At 46.2% G+C, this 19108-nt stretch overlaps 9 non-coding genes across 9 annotated transcripts; all 9 read left to right on the forward strand.

The window, feature by feature from the left end:
* The first annotated feature begins 2767 nt into the window (after positions 1-2767).
* Positions 2768-2839, forward strand: TRNAD-GUC (transfer RNA aspartic acid (anticodon GUC)). The gene has a single exon. It is a non-coding gene; the product is annotated as a tRNA-Asp (tRNA).
* Positions 2840-3006: 167 nt separating this feature from the next.
* Positions 3007-3078, forward strand: TRNAD-GUC (transfer RNA aspartic acid (anticodon GUC)). The gene has a single exon. It is a non-coding gene; the product is annotated as a tRNA-Asp (tRNA).
* Positions 3079-12304: 9226 nt separating this feature from the next.
* TRNAD-GUC (transfer RNA aspartic acid (anticodon GUC)) lies at positions 12305-12376 on the forward strand. The gene has a single exon. It is a non-coding gene; the product is annotated as a tRNA-Asp (tRNA).
* Positions 12377-17337: 4961 nt separating this feature from the next.
* On the forward strand, positions 17338-17409 carry TRNAD-GUC (transfer RNA aspartic acid (anticodon GUC)). The gene has a single exon. It is a non-coding gene; the product is annotated as a tRNA-Asp (tRNA).
* Positions 17410-17579: 170 nt separating this feature from the next.
* TRNAD-GUC (transfer RNA aspartic acid (anticodon GUC)) lies at positions 17580-17651 on the forward strand. The gene has a single exon. It is a non-coding gene; the product is annotated as a tRNA-Asp (tRNA).
* A 170-nt stretch (positions 17652-17821) lies between these two features.
* Positions 17822-17893, forward strand: TRNAD-GUC (transfer RNA aspartic acid (anticodon GUC)). The gene has a single exon. It is a non-coding gene; the product is annotated as a tRNA-Asp (tRNA).
* A 170-nt stretch (positions 17894-18063) lies between these two features.
* Positions 18064-18135, forward strand: TRNAD-GUC (transfer RNA aspartic acid (anticodon GUC)). The gene has a single exon. It is a non-coding gene; the product is annotated as a tRNA-Asp (tRNA).
* Positions 18136-18305: 170 nt separating this feature from the next.
* On the forward strand, positions 18306-18377 carry TRNAD-GUC (transfer RNA aspartic acid (anticodon GUC)). Its single transcript has one exon. It is a non-coding gene; the product is annotated as a tRNA-Asp (tRNA).
* Positions 18378-18789: 412 nt separating this feature from the next.
* TRNAD-GUC (transfer RNA aspartic acid (anticodon GUC)) lies at positions 18790-18861 on the forward strand. Its single transcript has one exon. It is a non-coding gene; the product is annotated as a tRNA-Asp (tRNA).
* Positions 18862-19108: the final 247 nt, after the last annotated feature.

Genomic DNA, 19108 nt, shown 5'->3' on the forward strand with positions numbered 1-19108 from the left:
AATTAAATGAACAGCCCTTAACCGATGACACATTTGTCCAAATAGTACGCGAGAAATTGGAAAGAGTGTCCACGAGTCACACAAATTTCATCGAAGCTTGGGAACAATTCAAGTGCGAAGTTAAACTAAGTGCAATAGACAGATCATGCATACTACGACATAAAGAAAAACAAAAGGAAAAAGAACTACGGTGCACACTTGATTTCCTTTTGAATGCAGGGACTACAATACCGGGTTTGTTTAAAAGTGAAGTCGAAGATGTTAAAAGACAGATGGAACAGATGGAAGAAGAAAAATATAAAGGCGCTGTTATTAGAGCGCGTTCAGAGAGGCTTTGGTTAGGTGAACGACCAACTAAGAGGGCGATCGGTGAAGAAAAAGGATTTGCAACAAAAAACGAAATAAATGAAATTCGCTACCAAAACGAAGTCTCGACAGATAAGAGCGTCATTGAAACAGCATTTGTAGAGCGATACCGTAGTTTGCTCGGCAACGAAGTGCAAGTAAATGATATATTTATAAACGACTATGTTAAGCAAATGCCAAGGCTTGACGAGGATATTAAACTAGAGCTTGAAAGACAAATTACTAGAGATGAAATCAAACAAGCAATTGAAGATTTGAGCAAAGGAAAAACGCCTGGGCCAGATGGCCTCGGATCAGCGTTCTATAAAGTTTTTAAGGATGAAGTAGCAGAAATACTATACCATGTTATAGCAGAAGCCTACGATAGCAAACAAATGCCTCCATCGTTCAAACTAAGTCACGTAGTTCTAATTCCTAAAACCGATGAACCTTCCAAATTGCAGTCAGTAGAGTCTTATCGGCCCATAAGTTTGACAAATGTAGATTATAAGATCTTTATGAAAGTAGTAGCAAGAAGACTCCAGTCAGTAATTACAGCTATAGTTGGCCCGCATCAAACATGCGGGATTAAAGGACGAAGCATATTCACAAACATACATACCACCAGAAGCATACTAGAAGGTTGTGACACTTTTTCCGGAAAGATAGCAATGCTTCAACTAGATCTAGAGAAAGCTTTCGACAAAGTCGCACATGGCATACTGTTCGCAGTGCTAGAACAAGTTAACGTAGGCAGCGTAATAAGTGAAGGCGTGAAAATGGCATATAAAAACTGTACTACTAAGCTTATCATTAACAAAATGCTTAGCGAAGGAATCCCAGTAAGGTCTAGTGTGCGCCAAGGATGCCCAGCCTCAAGCCTGCTATTCGCCATATATCTTGAACCGTTCTGTTTAAAAATTCTGAACAACAAAACGATATGCGGCTATCGCTTCTTAACGCACGAAATTAAAATCCTCTCATACGCAGACGACATCGCAATCTTTTGCCGAACTCAAAAAAGCATCGAAAGTGCCATTAAGGAAGCAAAAACCTTTTGCAGCCTAACTGGAAGCGCCATTAGTTGACAAAAATGCCTAGGATTCTGGCACGGTGAATGGGACGAGAGGCCGACACAAATCGAAGGTATAAGGTTTACTGATACGCCGGGCAAATACCTTGGCATTCCTTTGGAACACTATCGCGGAAACAAAGACCAATGGGTGGGTGAAATTGACCGGGTTAAATCCCAAACAACAAAATGGGGCGGACGCGATTTCTCAATCTTTACACGTGCAACTGTGTGTAATATGTTCATCGTAACAAAAGTTTTCTATATGATGCAAGTGCTTTGCATGGCAAGGATGTCTGTGCAAAAGTTACGCAGACTGTTTGCTGTGTTTATCTGGGGGTCGAACTGGGAGCGTACTAGTCGCCTGAACTTATTTCAGTTGGTTAAAAGCGGAGGGCTAGGCTTATCGCATTTATTTCTTAAACAAGTTGTTACACGGTTCTTTTTCTTGAGGCAACAGAACGATGCTTTCCTGCAGAGTATTTGTCAAGCGTTATTGAGCCAGCCATTACCTGAATACATAGTGTCATCGTATTGTACTAATCATGTTCCATTGAAAGGGTTTATGAAAGAAGTCGTTGATGCTTTTCGTTTTTTGAAAAGCCACTTTTAGACTGAATATCTCTCGGCTGTAACAAAGAAAAAATTGTACAGAGACTTGCTTGATGTGATGTGTCCTGTGCCGATCTATCGTTCCTTATATGTACTAGGACGAGAACGTAATGTTTTGAGTCGCGTTAAAAAGATGCCTGTTAGAGCGTCGACCAAGACGTTTTTCTTCTTTCTTCACACCGGCACGCTCCCTGTAAAACCCTGGCTTAAAGAAAAAGGTATTTTTGTCCCTTGGAGTACTAACTGTACAATATGCAATAAGCCCGAAACCATCGAGCACGTATTTTTAGACTGTTCAGACTCTGTTTTTCTGTGGGACATTTTACAAAGGACACTCAAAAAGCACCTTCCACTTACACCTCACGGGATTCGATTTCTGCCGTTTGATCAGACAGGGGACGTGCCGTGTGATATCCTGATGTTGTTGACAATGCGCAGTGTATGGAAGACGCGAATGGATGTAAGACACGAGAATGTTAAATCACAACCGTCAAAAGTGTACTTCAGAGACGCTATTATGTACGTCCGCGACGTCTACAGGACACTTTCCGATCCTCCTGAATGGCTACCTGTGTTTGACCAGTTGCTAACCCAAGAGCCGTACTAACCTAACAACACGAGACAAAGTACGAGTCTCGTTTTTAGTACAACCTAAGTGTATGTATGTCGAATTCCACCAAGAATTCCTGTCCATTGTACGAGGAGAAATCCGGCAATAAAGAAAACAAAAAAAAAAAAACCTCGTTAGTATAGTGGCCAGTATCCCCGCCTGTCACGCGGGAGACCGGGGTTCGATTCCCCGACGGGGAGTGTTTCTTTTTTCCTTCTTGTTTGTAGGCGCACGTGGCGCCGCACTCGACACTCCTCCCCAGAAGCTGTCTATTTTTTTCCACTTGTGGGTAAGATTGCGCATACGCTTTTGTCTATTTTTTTTTTCAAATCGTGTATATACTGCTTTAGGTGGCACCTTTCATGTCTCCTCGTTAGTATAGTGGCCAGTATCCCCGCCTGTCACGCGGGAGACCGGGGTTCGATTCCCCGACGGGGAGTGTTTCTTTTTTCCTTCTTGTTTATAGGCGCACGTGGCGCCGCACTCGACACTCCTCCCCAGTAGCTGTCTATTTTTTTCCACTTGTGGGTAAGATTGCGCAAACGCTTTTGTCAATTTTTTTTTTTCAAATCGTGTATATACTGCTTTAGGTGGCACCTTTCATGTCTCCTCGTTAGTATAGTTCCCTTCCTGGACAGCTCCTGGGGAGGGTTCAAGGGGCTTTGCAGGAGTCTTCGCCACGTCGTTGTCCTCCCTGCTAGCTTCTTCGGGATCTGCGGCGTCCAACATGGGTGAGCCCTTGGCTGCAGCCCCGGAAACGATGCCAGAGACTGCAACATGCGACGCAGGCGTGAAGGCAGCAAGCGCGTCATCGTCACTGCCGCAAGAATTTGGCCAGGAAGCATCGGACGTCGAGATGCTTATGACCGGAAGCATCGCTGCAAAGCGTGCTCACGAAGACACTGGCAATACAGGAATAACTACTGCGTCAGGCACCGGCGAACCTCCAACGAAGGCATCGACTACGCGGTGGTCTATGCTTAAACCGAAGCCGAACGTGCCGTCTGGCAGTAGGGTGGCCCCTAAAACGCGTCCGCCCTAGCGGAGGACCCGTTCCAATAGCCTTCAACGATGACCACAAGAACCCCACAGCTTCGATGTGAGTAGGACGCTTGGCCAAGCAACCCCATGAGATGGCGTCTAACTTTAAATCTAGTCTACGCGTTGCGACATTGAATGTGCGAGGAATGTGTTCGCGCAGGCGGCAGTGCCAGATTAGTCGCATGCTTTTAGAGAATGACGTTGACCTTCTGGCTGTACAAGAAACAAAAATTGACAGTGAGAAGCAAACAGAACAGATGGTTCAAGTTTATCGATCTAGATACAGTGTATGTGTGTGCCATGCTGTTGGACGGTCAGGAGGCTGCGTCATTTTTATTCGCAATAGCATATCGGTTGTAGAAAAAGTGTCCACCTGCGAAAGTGGGAGACTTGTCGCATGTGATTTTATTTTTGCTGGTCTACTGTGGCGCGCTGTGTGTATCTACGCACCGAACAAAATTCATGAACGCGAAATTTGGTTTAAGTATGCTGAAAGACTTTTGAAATCAGAACGACATGTTGTGTTTCTTGGGGATTTCAACTGCGTCTGTACAGCTGAAGATAAAACGACGAGCCTCAAAGTACGCGATAGAAGCGCTGAGCTGTTGAACGCGATAGTAATTGAGAGAGAGCTTGAGGACATTGGTTATGCAATGGCGCGAGATGGCCAAGCACGGTATACGCACTTTCAAGGTAATTCCCATGCGAGGCTTGATAGAATATACGTACCGGCGAAGTTTGTACCACTGTATTTCTCTTATGAAACACAATATCTCAGTTTTAGCGATCATAGTTTGGTTTCGATTACGATTGGCGAAAAACGAAAGAGTGTCAAGTTTAATTGGTTCCTGTGGAAGTTCAATGAAAAACTGCTGCAAGATGAATTGTTTGTCACGAAAGCCAAGGAGTATCTTTCAAATGCCCTGCATACGGAAACCAACTGTTTCATTTCAGTGTGGGAGCAGTTTAAATGCGACATTAAAATTGCTGCCATCGATAGAGCATGCGTATTGCGTCACAAGGAAAGGCAACAAGAGAAACAGTTACACAGAGAACTGGTGTACATGTTAGGGGTAGAACATGAAGTGCCTGGAGCGTTTAAGAAAGAAATACGAGAGGTGAAAGCGAAACTCGAGTTGATCGACGAAGATAAGTAGCGCGGCGCTATGATAAGGGCGCGCACTGAAAAGTTGTGGCTGGGCGAAACGCCCACTAAGCGTGTGCTAAGTGAAGAAAAGAAGCATGCTGCAAATAAGGAGATAAATGAAATTCGATATTACAACAAAATTACACGAGAAAGCGAAGAGATAAAACATGCATTTATTGAATTTTATACCGAACTTCTTGGAGGAAGAATTTATGACCCCGAGTACTTCAAAGTCCACTTTCTAACTCTTATGCCAAGATTAGAGGACACGGTTAGAGAATCACTGGAATCTGAAATTACCGTGGCCGAAATTGAAGCGGCAATCGATGACTTGGGTAATGGCAAGTCACCTGGGCCAGATGGACTGGGTGCAGCCGTATACAAATTTTTTAAGGCAGAAATGGCAGTGGCTTTACACCGAGGGATCGCTGAATGCTATGAAAAAAAGCAAGCGCCTCTCTCGTTCAGGACAGCGCACATAGTAATGATCCCCAAAACTGACGATCCTGCAAAATTTCTTTCAGTTGAGTCCTACCGTCCCATTAGTTTGACCAATACAGACTATAAAATATACATGAAAATGTTAGCTAGAAGGCTCCGAAAGGTTATTAAGTCCCTCGTCGGCCCGCATCAAACCTGTGGAATTAAAGGTAGAACAATTTTTACAAACATACACATAGCAAGAAGTATTCTCGAATGTTGTGACGCAATGCATGACCGCGTAGCTATGATTCAGCTAGATTTACATAAAGCGTTCGACAAAGTTGTACACGAAGTTCTGTTTTTATTGCTGGAGCACGTAAATGTTGGATCTGTAATTACTGAAGGTGTTAAAACGGTGTATCATGATTGCACAGCCAAATTAGTGATCAACAAAGAATTAGGTATGTCAAATCCTGTGCGGTCGAGTGTGAAACAAGGATGTGCGTTGTCCCCTCTACTTTTTGCGATATACTTGGAGCCGTTTTGTTTACGTTTGTTTGCAACACCATGTATTGGAGGCTTAATCACTTTTTTCAGCAGTGAAGTTAGGGTCTTAGCGTACGCGGACGACATAGCCGTGTTTTGCACTGATGCTAGAAGCGTGCAGGAAGTTGTCAGTGTTGCTAAGGCGTTCTGCACAGCAACTGGTAGCGTGATCAGTTGGCCGAAATGCCTTGAATTTTGGCATGGCAACTGGCAGAGCACACTCGAGGTGTACTGTAATATGAATTGGACCGCCTCCCCCGGAAAGTACCTCGGTGCCCCGCTAAATAACTACCTCAATGCTGATGAATATTGGTCTGAGGAAAATAAACGCGTCAAAAATGCTACCGATAAATGGGGTGGCCATAACTTTTCAATGTTCGCAAGAGCTTCCGTTTGTAATATGTTCTTAATTGCAAAAGTGTTCTACGTGTTGCAAGTGATGGCCATGGCAAGAACTTCGGTTCAAAAAATCCACCGAGTGTTTGCGACCTTTATTTGGGGATCGCAATGGGAGCGCACAAGCCGGTGCAATTTGTTTCACAAGGTGAAAAATGGTGGGCTAGGGCTCTCACACCTGTTTTTCAAGCAGCTGGTAAGCAGATTCTTCTTTGTGTGGGACCAAACTGATGCGTTTTTGAGAACTTTGATCCAAGCACGATTGCATGATTATCTATCTGACTTTGTCGTGTCATCTGTTTCTTTCGGAGCTGGACCGCTCAGTCCTTATTTGCGTGAAGTGGTTACTTCTGTACGCCTGCTCAAGGCAAGGTTCTCATATGAATACTTGTGCGATGTCACGAAAAAGCGTTTGTATTCTGATATTCTCGATGTATTTTTACCATTACCGGTTTACCGAGCTGCCTACAGGCTAGGTCCTGAGCGCGATGTGCTAAAGCGCGTTAAAAGAATGCCAGTGAGACCCTCTGCTAAAACGTTCTTTTTTCAATTACATACCGACACTCTCCCTGTAAAGCCATGGTTACAAAGCAAAGGTCTTTTTGTACCTTGGTCGGTAAACTGCTTAATCTGTAATGAGCCAGAATCAATTGAGCATATTTTTATTGACTGCCATGACGCCGTTTTTCTGTGGGGGTCCTACAAAGAACACTTAAAAGAGAATTGCTGATAAGCCCTTTTGGAATCCGGTTTCTTCCACGTGCTGAAACAGGGGAAGCGCCGAGTGATATGCTAATGCTGCTTTGCATGCAGAGCGTATGGAAGACGAGAATGGACATCAGGCATTGTCATATACAGGCTCACTCAGCAAGACACTATTTTGTTGAGAGCATTATATACACACGCGACTTGTTCAGAGCACTATGTGAACCCCCGGAATGGCTTCCTGTACTAGACCGATTGGCTTCTGTGAAGCCCTTTTAAACACCTTACACTGGCTTTTTTTTTTCTTTATTTCCGAAGTTCACATGAGGAACAATAAGTCACAAACGATAAAGCACTTCAGCTACGCTTGAGCTGAGGCGAGCAAAGTTAAAATTTCTTCAAACACACTAAATCATCAAGAAGTGTTACCCACTGAGGTGGGTCATGCTGTGCCCGGATGCATTCCCGTAAGTAAGCAGCGCTTTCAATAAAGTTTTCACGTGCACTGCGCGTATTAACATCTGCATGCCTTACTTGCATTCGTGTTTTCCACAAGCTGTGGAGGCCAAGAAGCATGAACAAATCATATGGCACATCTTCGTGATCAACCGGTAAAAACCTGATACCATAAGGGTCTAGTGGTAACTCTTTCTTTATAGTTCTCTGTAGGACGTCCCAGTGGAATAACGCGTCCCAGCAGTCCAGAAAAACATGTTCGACTGTCTCTGGCCTCTTACATAAAATACAGTTCGTTGTCCAAGGGACAAAGATTCCCTTTTCTTGAAGCCACGTTTTGACAGGTAATGTATTAGAGTGTAACTTGAAAAAGAATGTTTTCACGCCTGGCCTAACTGGCATCTTCTTCACTCGCTTTAAAATATTCTGCCCTGGGCCTCCACGATAAGGCGCCCGGTACAATGGCACCGGCAGCATGATATCCACAAGATCTTTGTACAGCTTTTTCTTGGGAACACTGTACAAATAGTCTGGGGAAAAACGCACTTCTAACAACTTACAAGAAAGCACAACCTCGCGCAATAATCCGGTTACAGCACCGCACAAGTTTTCACCAGAGGACACTATCTTTCTTGGGAGTAGCCTCTGCAATCGGACCTGTATAACCGTTCTTAAGAAGGTGTCATTTTGATCACGAAAGAAAATAAAGCGTGATACCACTTGACGCAAAAACAAATGAACCAGTCCAAGGCCTCCACTCTTCACTGAAAGAAACAGGTTTGTTCTCCTCGTTTTTTCCCAGGTCGAAGTCGAAAGAAAGACGGCAAATATACGATGCAGTTTTTGAATAGAGGTCCGCGAAGCACACAGCACATTCATGAGGTACCATATTTTTGAAATTAGAAATACATTGCAGACAAAGGCACGTGAGAAAATTGACAGATTCCTTCCCTGCCATGCTCCCGCTTTCTCTCTCGCCCTTGACATCTCTTCGTTCCAAAGTGGGCTGGGATCGCGATAACATTCTAGGGGCACACCAAGGTATCGCGTTGGCATGGGAGACCATTGCAGCCGTGAGAAAAATTGTGGTGTAATATCCCATTCCCCGTGCCAAAATCCAGAACTTTTTTCCCAGTTTACTTGACATCCAGTCTGGTTACAAAATCTTTCCAGAATGTTTGTAACTTCACAAATGCTTTCTCTGTTCGTGCAAAATACCGCTATGTCGTCCGCATACGCAAGAAGTTTCACCTGAGCAGATTGCAGCTTGAAACCCGTGACGTAGTCACTGTTGATAATGGCCAGACATAAAGGCTCTAGATACGCTGCAAGAAGCAGGGGAGAGAGCGGACAACCTTGCCTCACCGAAGAACGCACTGTGAGGCACTCAGTAAGGTCACCATTAACTATAATGCGTGTCATACAATTTGCGCACGCCATATTTACTCCTTCTACTATTACACTACCCAGGTTAGCGTGCTCTAGAATGGAGAAAAGAATGTCATGTGAAACGCGGTCGAACGCTTTAGCCAAGTCCAGCTGTATCATAGCTACCTGGCTTCCAAGCGCGTCAACACATTCCAATACGGTTCTGGCCACATGTATATTTGTAGCAATGCTGCGTCCTCTGATGCCACAGGTTTGGTGTGGCCCTACTAATTTGTCGATTACACTCTGAAGTCGTTTGGCTAGTACTTTCATGTACACCTTGTAGTCGACATTAGTGAGGCTGATAGGTCTGTAGGAACCCACTATCATTCGTTTCTCCGGATCATCAGACTTGGGAATAAGTACAATGTGTGAAATACCAAAGGACAGTGGATCTTTTTTGCGTTCATAGGCTTCTGTCATCACTTGTAACAAGAACTGAGAAACATCATGTTTAAAGGTTTTATAGAAGGCAGCGTTCAGCCCATCTGGCCCCGGCGCTTTTCCAGACGGAAGATCATCTATTGCTTTCTCGATCTCTTCCAAAGTAATAGGCAATTCAAGACGCTCTTTTACATCATTGTCGAGTGTTGGCATTAGTCGGAGGAAATCCCCTTCAAACCCTTGCGCATGCTCGCGCCTATTGCCGAAAAGTTCAGCAAAGTATTCCGTAATAGCGCGCTGAATCTCACTAGGGTCGCTTGTAATGTGCCCCTCGTATCTTACTTGCCTGATTTCCTTCTGGAAAGCGTAACGCTTTTCATCTGATAGCGCCCGCTTTGTAAGCGCTTCGCCTGCCCACAAGTTATCGCTCCTTGAGCGTATTATTGCTGCTCTATACCTGTCAGTGTCAATTGTTTCGATCTGACACTTCACTTCTTTTATTTCTTTACTAAAATTTCCTGGCTTATTGGTTTCCATCCTAACCAAGCACTCAAGTTGTTCGCGAAGTTCCCTTTCTTTTTCTTTCTGTTTATACCGAATTGCGCTACTTTTTACTATAGCTTTAAGCTTCACTCTTTCTTTGAAACTTTCCCATTCAACGGCAAAGCAGTCCACTTGCTCAGCTAGTACCCCATCAAGATCACTTTTAATTTCCTTGACAAATCCTTCGTCGTCTAAAATTTTCTCATTTAGTTTCCAAAGGTACCAATTAAAGCGTGATTTCCTTCCCTTCGTTCCAAAAGTCGCGCTTACAAGGCAATGATCACTAAACGACACAGGTTTTACATCATAGGCTGTGCATAGTGGCACGAGATCAGCAGAAACATACAGCCTATCTAATCTTGCGTGACTGTCGCGTTGAAAGTGTGTGTAATCAGGCCGTGTTCCAGCCGAAAACACACTTCCAACGTCCTCCAATAAATAATTATACACAAATTCAGTCAACAGTTCCGCGCTCTTGTCCCTCACTGGTCTACACTTCACTCGGTCAGTAGCAGCACATACGCAGTTAAATTCTCCCAATACAAGCAACACCTTATCACAATTCAACTACGGCTCAATGGAATCAAAAAAACATTTACGTTCACTTTCGACATTGGGGGCATAAACACATACAACGCGCCAGTGTAGGTTTGAAAAAGAAAAATCAACAACAAAGAGGCGGCCACTTTCACATGCAAATACAGATTCCACACTTATACCTAATGTGTTGCGAATGAAGATAAGGCATCCACCCGATGTCCCAACGCAGTGACACACACACACTTCAAAGTTGGCGCGGAAAGGGGGCACCATGCGGTCAGCATGTTCTTGCGACTCTATCTTTGATTCTTGCACAGCTATTAGGTCAAGGTCATTATCAATAAGCAGGCGATTAAGCTGACATTGCCGCCTTCGTGCTCCCAGCCCTCTAACATTCAAAGTTGCTACACGCAATGGGGCTCTTAGCTCAACTACCATACGTTTACGTAATAAAAAGGGGCGCGATCCGCATGGTGCCTACCTCTGTCGACCATGTGATTTTCCCGACTGGAGTTCCCCAATGATGTACGGGGGGGTCTGTCTGGCCACCCAAAGGGTTGACTGGTGCTTGTCTCGAAGTGGTCTGAGGCACCTCCTCGTCGCATCCTCCACATTGCATGCGCGCAAACTCGAAAAGTCAGCCAAAAACACCGTGTCGGTCGATACACAACCGACGCTGACATTCCACAGAACACAGGAAAAAATTTACGGAGGCAGTTTACCTGCCTGCCGTGACTCGGCCAAAAGGTTTGGACGCGGCTTCAACGACGAACGTCGACTTCCTCTCGTTTTTGGAGGCGGCTCCCCACTGCTACTACCACCAGGCTGCAGGTTCTCACCGGCGCTTTCTTCGCGGGACCGTTTTCCAGCGGTTAGGGCAGCCGCTTCATCGTCGGCGTCCATGGCGTCGGCAATCCGAGGCTCCACGCGGTCCGGGGTTTTCAGTGAAGCTTTCGTATCGGCCACCGCACTGTGACCGCTGTCGCTTTCGGGGTCACGCTGCGCTAGCTGAGATGCCACCACTGCTGGAGACGTCAACGTTGTCGTTGTCTTCTGCTTAAACAGAGGCGTAAACGAAGGCCCATCTTTAGTCTCCGTTTTCCCAGTTGTCCTCGCTGCCTCTTCTGCGTCCGCCTCATCCATCAAATGCTCCGAGCCATCTTCACTGGTTCCAGGGCCGGCGATGCTTGCATAAGTACGGGGGCACTCACCGTCTTCGTGACCGAAACGTCGACAAAACCGCATCGCGGCACCTTACACTCCCGTCGAATGTGTCCCGTACCTCGGCAGCGAAGACATAACGGAGGCCTTCCAGGCACAACGACGAGTGCCAACTCACCCCCAACGTTAAGCTGGTGGGGCAAGTCGTCCAGTTTAACGCCAGCTTTCAATTTCAGCGTGACCATCCTGCTCGTTGAGCCTTTCTCTGACACGCCGTGCACACGCCAGCGCTCCCGGGCCACCTCGGAGACCTTTCCGTACGGTGCGAGCGCGACACGCTCGTCCTCGTCCGGCACGGTGTGAAGCAGCCAATGGAGCTTGAGACGTACGTCCTGGTTCGCCGGGTCAATAACCAAGCAGCGGCGTTCTTTGACGCGCAGCTCACCGACGCCTGCAATCTTCTTAACGGCATCCGCATCCTTCAGCGTGATGGCCCAGACGTGGCTCATCCGATACGCCCCCAGGGCCATAACATCAGAGAGCAGCGATTGCCTAGCCAACGCGTCTCGAAAATCTTCCTCCCGGTACGGGCGGGCCTTGATATCCGCGTGCAAAAAAACAGTATTTAAAACTAAACGCCCGGTTGGGAGACTTGGCAGAACAACCTGGTAGTCGTTTTCCATTTCCATAGCCCTGTTACCGCGGCCAGAACTGGCCGCTGAAGCCGCTCCAACGGAGCCCGTCATCATACGTCCGTCACGCTTGGTGGCCGGAAGCAGAATCCCGTTCAACACCTTACACTGGCCGAGCTGTGGCTGGTGTTTTTAGAATATGTACATGTCGTGTATTTGATCTTCTTGTTAGCGTTTGTGAAAAGGCAAAAAAGAAAAAAAAATCCTCGTTAGTATAGTGGCCAGTATCCCCGCCTGTCACGCGGGAGACCGGGGTTCGATTCCCCGACGGGGAGTGTTTCTTTTTTCCTTTTTGTTTGAAGGCGCACGCGACGCCGCACTCGACACTCCGCCCCAGTAGCTGTCTCTATTTTTTTCCACTTGTGGGTAAGATTGCGCGAACACTTTTGCCTATATTTTTTTTCAAATCGTGTATATACTGCTTTAGCTGGCACCTTTCATGTTTCTAGAAGAAGAAGAAGCCGTGTGGAACGGCTGTGCTCGAAAATGCTCTCTGCTGGAAACAGCGTATCGGCCCCAGGCCGAGGATCGTCGACCCCGTTTTTGAACGAAGATGCAAGTTACAAAGTTGTCCTCCCGCGTCTACCAACCGGTAACGACGTTTTGAATTCTATCTTTCTTCATGCGGACTTGAGTGGCAGACCATACCGTGCTCCTGACTTCCGAGACGCTCTGCTTGAGGTAGTGAATACTTCAGATATTGTAGGTGTCGGACAGTATCAAATGAGCCATGTATGGATGGTTACTTGTGCTAGTAGTGCGGCAAAACAAACTCTCGTCGCCTGTGGTGAGCTCCGTGTCAAAGGGCTGAAGTGCATGGTGATAGATCCGGAGACTAAAAACATCAAGCTTAAATTACTATGGCTTCCACCTCACCTTGAACCACGACGCGTTGAAGAGGCGTTCCAGAGCTATGGTCAGGTGAAGTCGGTGGAGAGAGAAGTATGGAGGTGCACTGGTATGGAACAGTGGGTGACAACAAACCGGGAGGTTTCCTTGGTGCTCAAGGACACTATCACCGTAAGCTCAATACCGCACATTATGTCCATTTATGGACACCAGTGCCTCGTACTTATCCCCGGTAGGCCTCCGCTGTGCCTTCGTTGCAAGCGTGTGGGACACGTTCGTCGACAATAAAGAACACCGAGATGCTTACAGTGCCACCGATTTGGCCACTCAGTGGACGCCTGCGTGTCCACATACGCCAATAAGCTTCGTTCTGGGCAATATAACGCAGACGAGCCACAACTGGACCATCTCATGGATTCTACAGAGGTAATAGACGCCACCGGAGAGACTACAGGTGGCATTAGGGACGAAGACCAGGAGTCCTTGAAGCCAATGCCAAGCAGTCACAACAGCTCAAGTAATACTAGCGAGGCTACAGACGAGGATGACTCAGTTTGCACACCTGGCCTAGCAAGCCTTAAAGAAAAGCCCCCTGATGACAAGGAAGAAGAGGAAGAGGCGATGGACATAAGTCAGACAAGGAAACGTCCGACACCACAAAACGACGAAGCAACAGCAAGTGCACTACAGGCGCCCGAGAAAGTGTCTCCTAGTGCTAAGCGACCTCCCTCACCTGGTAATAATGTGTCGCGCCGGTTTTATCAGTGTAGTCAGGAGAGTGCCACAAAGAAGTCCAAAGGGAGCAAGACCACAGATTTACCTGTGGCCAAGGGCGATGGAACACAAAAGCTTTAGGTGAGCAAAATGGCTACCGCCTTCACCCTCCCCTTATGTGTAGCGACACTCAACGTACGTGGGCTGAGGAATATAAGACGCCAGCAGCAGTTACTACACGTGCTTAGGCAGCATGAAGTTGATGTTGGTGCAGTGCAAGAGACAAAGATATCATCTGCTGGTGATTTCAACCTTGCGCTGCAAACTTTTCAACCTGATTACGAGGTGTGTATTAGCCAAGCATGTGGTGCTTCCGCTGGATGCTTTTTGTCAATCAGAAAGCAGTCAAATCATTCTTCATTGTCGCTACGTGTTGATGGGGAAGGCCGCCTTATATGCTGTGACCTCTCTTTTCATGGCCGTATTTGGCGGTTTATTTGCGTTTATGCTCCCTCAAAAGTTAGTGACAGGAGGGCTTTCTTCCTCTCACTTGCTCCGCTCCTAGATACTGACAGAGATTTGGTACTGTTGGGAGACTTCAACTGTGTTTGTGATTCCAGAGATCACTCATACCTAACTAATCGTTATGATGCGAGTGCTACTTTCCTGCATCAGTTAACGGAGGATCAGAGTCTAATAGACGTGGGAGCCTACACACCTTCTTGGGTGCGGTTCACGCACTTTCAAGGCGTCTCCCATGCTTGACTTGATCGTGTGTATGTTTCGACGAATCTCTGGTCTCACATCCACAACTACGCCGTGAAGCCTGTATTTATCACAGACCACTGTTTGGTAGCTGTTTCATGGGGTCCTAGAAAATTTCGCAAGTTTGCTCCAAACTGGGCACTGTGGAAACTTAATACACAACTTTTACGAGAGGAAAGTTTTGTAAACAAAGTGAAAGAATTATGGCTAGAAATAACACAATGTCAACAGCTTCCATTGTTTGCTCAATGGGAAATGTTCAAAAATAGAGTGAAAAATGAGGCGATTGCCATTTTATGTGAGCTGTCTCAAAGAAAAAAAGCTGAAAAGCATTACCTTCACGATCTACTGCACAAGCTGCACGCTTTCGAAAGCCAGGAACCAGGGTTGTATAGTGATGAAATAAATACAGTTCGCGCACAAATACAGAAATATGAGACGGAAGTGTACAAAGGAGCAATGGTGCGTTCACGCACAACTCGCTTCACAGAAGAGCAGCCCACAAAAAGGGCTCTCGGTGATGAAAAGCGATATGCGCTTTCCAAGCAAATATTGAAAATTGAGTCTGGTGGGTCTATATACACAGAAACGTCCCAAATAATAAACCTATTTGAAGCTCATTATAAAGATCTTTTCACTGCAATTAAGCCTCAGAATGGATACGAAGAAAACGCTTATCAGTTTATATCGCTTATGCCACACTTAGAAGAAGACGATCGCCTCAGCGTTGATGGGCCAATCACTCGAGAAGAAATTAATTTTGCCATCGAAACGCCGCAGAAGAACAAGACGCCTGGCCCTGACGGCCTTAGTGCTGAATTTTATATAAAATTTCAGGAATTCCTGTGTCCTTTTCTTGAGCAGCTTTTCGAGGAAGCCTATCAATATGGTGAGCTTCCTCCATCTTTCTATCAGTGCCACACAACCTTAATACCAAAGAGCACTGATGATGAAATAATAAAGAGGGTAAACGGATATAGGCCGATATCGTTGTGTAACGTGGATTACACAATATTTGCAAAAGTACTGACAAATAGATTGCAGACAGTCATTACTAAATTAGTAGGTGATCATCAAACATGCGGAATTCGAGGCCGCTCTATACAGACAAATGTTCATATCGCACGTTCAGTCCTTGAGTGCATAGAGGGTAGTACGGATCAAGTAGCTCTTCTCCAGATTGACCTCGCCAAAGCTTTTGATAAGGTTCAACACAAATTTTTGTTCCAACTCATGCGACATCTTCAGTTAGGGGATGTATTATACAATGGTATAGCACTTTGTTATAAACATTGCACTACAAAGTTAATTGTGAACCGTACCCTCTCAGATATAATACAGGTACAGTCATCCGTTCGTCAGGGTTGTCCACTCTCGCCTTTACTCTTCGCCATATACTTAGAACCGCTTTGCTTAAGCGTGCTTTGCGACTCGAGCATTAAAGGATACCGGTATGCCGATGAGGAAATTAAAGTGCTAGCTTATGCAGATGACATTGCCTTCTTTTGGGTCGATAAGCCAAGCATTGCCAAGGCAATAGACGCTACCCTGCGTTTCTGTGAGACTGCACGAGCTACTGTAAATTTTAACAAAAGTAGAGGCTTTTGGCTAGGCATGTGGGCGCTAACTCCCTCTGTATTCGCGAATACTCATTGGAATCAGTCTCCGTTGCGATATCTTGGAGTACCTCTCGATAACTTCCGTAATAGTGGACCTCATTGGACGTCCACGATAACCACTATTCGTCGAAAGGTGACAACCTGGCAGGGACGTGATCTCTCCATTTTTGCGAGAGCTAAGGCGTGCAATACATTTCTCGCTTCGAAGCTTCTTTATGTTCTGCAGGTCTTGCACTGCTCACGTGTCCATGTCCAGGCATTTCATAGAATATTTGCATGTTTTATTTGGCATTCATCATGGGAAGCCATGAAAAGGGACAACCTTTTTCTCCCGCTTGAAAAGGGAGGCCTGGGTCTTGTGCATTTGTTTGTGCGACAATTGGTCATGCGTTTATTTTACCTTAAAAATGTCCGTCATCCATTCCTTCTCGCAGTTAATCGAGCACGTCTTGCGTCACACCTCCCTTTTCTTTTGGTCACGACAAACTTTGCTCAAGAACTACCGTTATGGGGCTTCCTAAAGGAACTTGTCGACACATTTCATTTTTAAAAGCCAGATTCACCCTTGAATATTTGTTTACCGTTAATCGCACGTCGCTAAATGTAGCCCTCATAGATAACCTTTTCCCTGAACCTCTGTACCGAAAGCCGTATCAGTCTCTATTTGGTCAAGATGTTCTTTGCCGTGTCCGTAGAATGTGCATTGCGCCTGCAGCGAAAACGTTTTTCTTTAAGCTGCACACCTCCACACTGCCAGTTAAAACGTGGCTTCAGGAAAAAGGACTGTTCGTACCCTGGAATACAAATTGTAGACTTTGCAATCAACCCGAGACAATAGAGCATTGCTTTATACTTTGTCGTGACGCATTTCATTTTTGGGACATTCTAAAAAGAACTCTCAAAAAAGACTTTCCTCTCACATATTATGGTATCAGGTTCCTTCCTTTCAAAAAGTCAGCCAGTAATACACCATACGATTTGTTTATGTTATTAGGACTTTATTCATTATGGAGAAGTCGAATGATCGACAGACATGCCGAGCCACCTCGCTCGACAAGGTCTATCTTCAGTGAAGAGACTGCTCAAGTCCGTAGTGTGGTTGCTACATATGATCCCATACCTGAATGGATATCTCGTCTGGACGCTTGTGTTTGTTTGCCAGAATTTTGAACTGTTATTGGACTGCATGCTGTGTGTGAATTTGTTTTGTGTGTGTGTATATTCATATGTAATGTAACCGCATTGATTTGACACTACCAATATTTCCATGCAATAAAGAAACAAAAAACTCCTCGTTAGTATAGTGGCCAGTATCCCCGCCTGTCACGCGGAAGACCGGGGTTCGATTCCCCGACGGGGAGTGTTTCTTTTTTCCTTCTTGTTTGAAGGCGCACGCGACGCCGCACTCGACACTCCGCCCCAGTAGCTGTCTCTATTTTTTTCCACTTGTGGCTAAGATTGCGCGAACGCTTTTGCCTATATTTTTTCTTCCAATCATGTATATACTGCTTTAGCTGGCACCTTTCATGTCTCCTCGTTAGTATAGTGGCCAGTATCCCCGCCTGTCACGCGGGAGACCGGGGTTCGATTCCCCGACGGGGAGTGTTTCTTTTTTCCTTCTTGTTTGTAGGCGCACGCGGCGCCGCACTCGACACTCCGCCCCAGTAGCTGTCTCTATTTTTTTCCACTTGTGGCTAAGATTGCGCGAACGCTTTTGCCTATTTTTTTTCTTCCAATCGTGTATATACTGCTTTAGCTGGCACCTTTCATGTCTCCTCGTTAGTATAGTGGCCAGTATCCCCGCCTGTCACGCGGGGGACCGGGGTTCGATTCCCCGACGGGGAGTGTTTCTTTTTTCCTTCTTGTTTGTAGGCGCACGCGGCGCCGCACTCGACACTCCGCCCCAGTAGCTGTCTCTATTTTTTTCCACTTGTGGCTAAGATTGCGCGAACGCTTTTGCCTATATTTTTTCTTCCAATCGTGTATATACTGCTTTAGCTGGCACCTTTCATGTCTCCTCGTTAGTATAGTGGCCAGTATCCCCGCCTGTCACGCGGGAGACCGGGGTTCGATTCCCCGACGGGGAGTGTTTCTTTTTTCCTTCTTGTTTGTAGGCGCACGCGGCGCCGCACTCGACACTCCGCCCCAGTAGCTGTCTCTATTTTTTTCCACTTGTGGCTAAGATTGCGCGAACGCTTTTGCCTATTTTTTTTCTTCCAATCGTGTATATACTGCTTTAGCTGGCACCTTTCATGTCTCCTCGTTAGTATAGTGGCCAGTATCCCCGCCTGTCACGCGGGAGACCGGGGTTCGATTCCCCGACGGGGAGTGTTTCTTTTTTCCTTCTTGTTTGAAGGCGCACGCGACGCCGCACTCGACACTCCGCCCCAGTAGCTGTCTCTATTTTTTTCCACTTGTGGCTAAGATTGCGCGAACGCTTTTGCCTATTTTTTTTCTTCCAATCGTGTATATACTGCTTTAGCTGGCACCTTTCATGTCTCCTCGTTAGTATAGTGGCCAGTATCCCCGCCTGTCACGCGGGAGACCGGGGTTCGATTCCCCGAAGGGGAGTGTTTCTTTTTTCCTTCTTGTTTGTAGGCGCACGCGGCGCCGCACTCGACACTCCGCCCCAGTAGCTGTCTCTATTTTTTTCCACTTGTGGCTAAGATTGCGCGAACGCTTTTGCCTATTTTTTTTCTTCCAATCGTGTATATACTGCTTTAGCTGGCACCTTTCATGTCTCCTCGTTAGTATAGTGGCCAGTATCCCCGCCTGTCACGCGGGAGACCGGGGTTCGATTCCCCGACGGGGAGTGTTTCTTTTTTCCTTCTTGTTTGAAGGCGCACGCGACGCCGCACTCGACACTCCGCCCCAGTAGCTGTCTCTATTTTTTTCCACTTGTGGCTAAGATTGCGCGAACGCTTTTGCCTATTTTTTTTCTTCTAATCGTGTATATACTGCTTTAGCTGGCACCTTTCATGTCTCCTCGTTAGTATGGTGGCCAGTATCCCCGCCTGTCACGCGGGAGACCGGGGTTCGATTCCCTGACGAGGAGTGTTT

Source organism: Dermacentor andersoni, chromosome 4, assembly GCF_023375885.2.
Source record: "Dermacentor andersoni chromosome 4, qqDerAnde1_hic_scaffold, whole genome shotgun sequence".
Classification (NCBI taxonomy): domain Eukaryota; kingdom Metazoa; phylum Arthropoda; class Arachnida; order Ixodida; family Ixodidae; genus Dermacentor; species Dermacentor andersoni.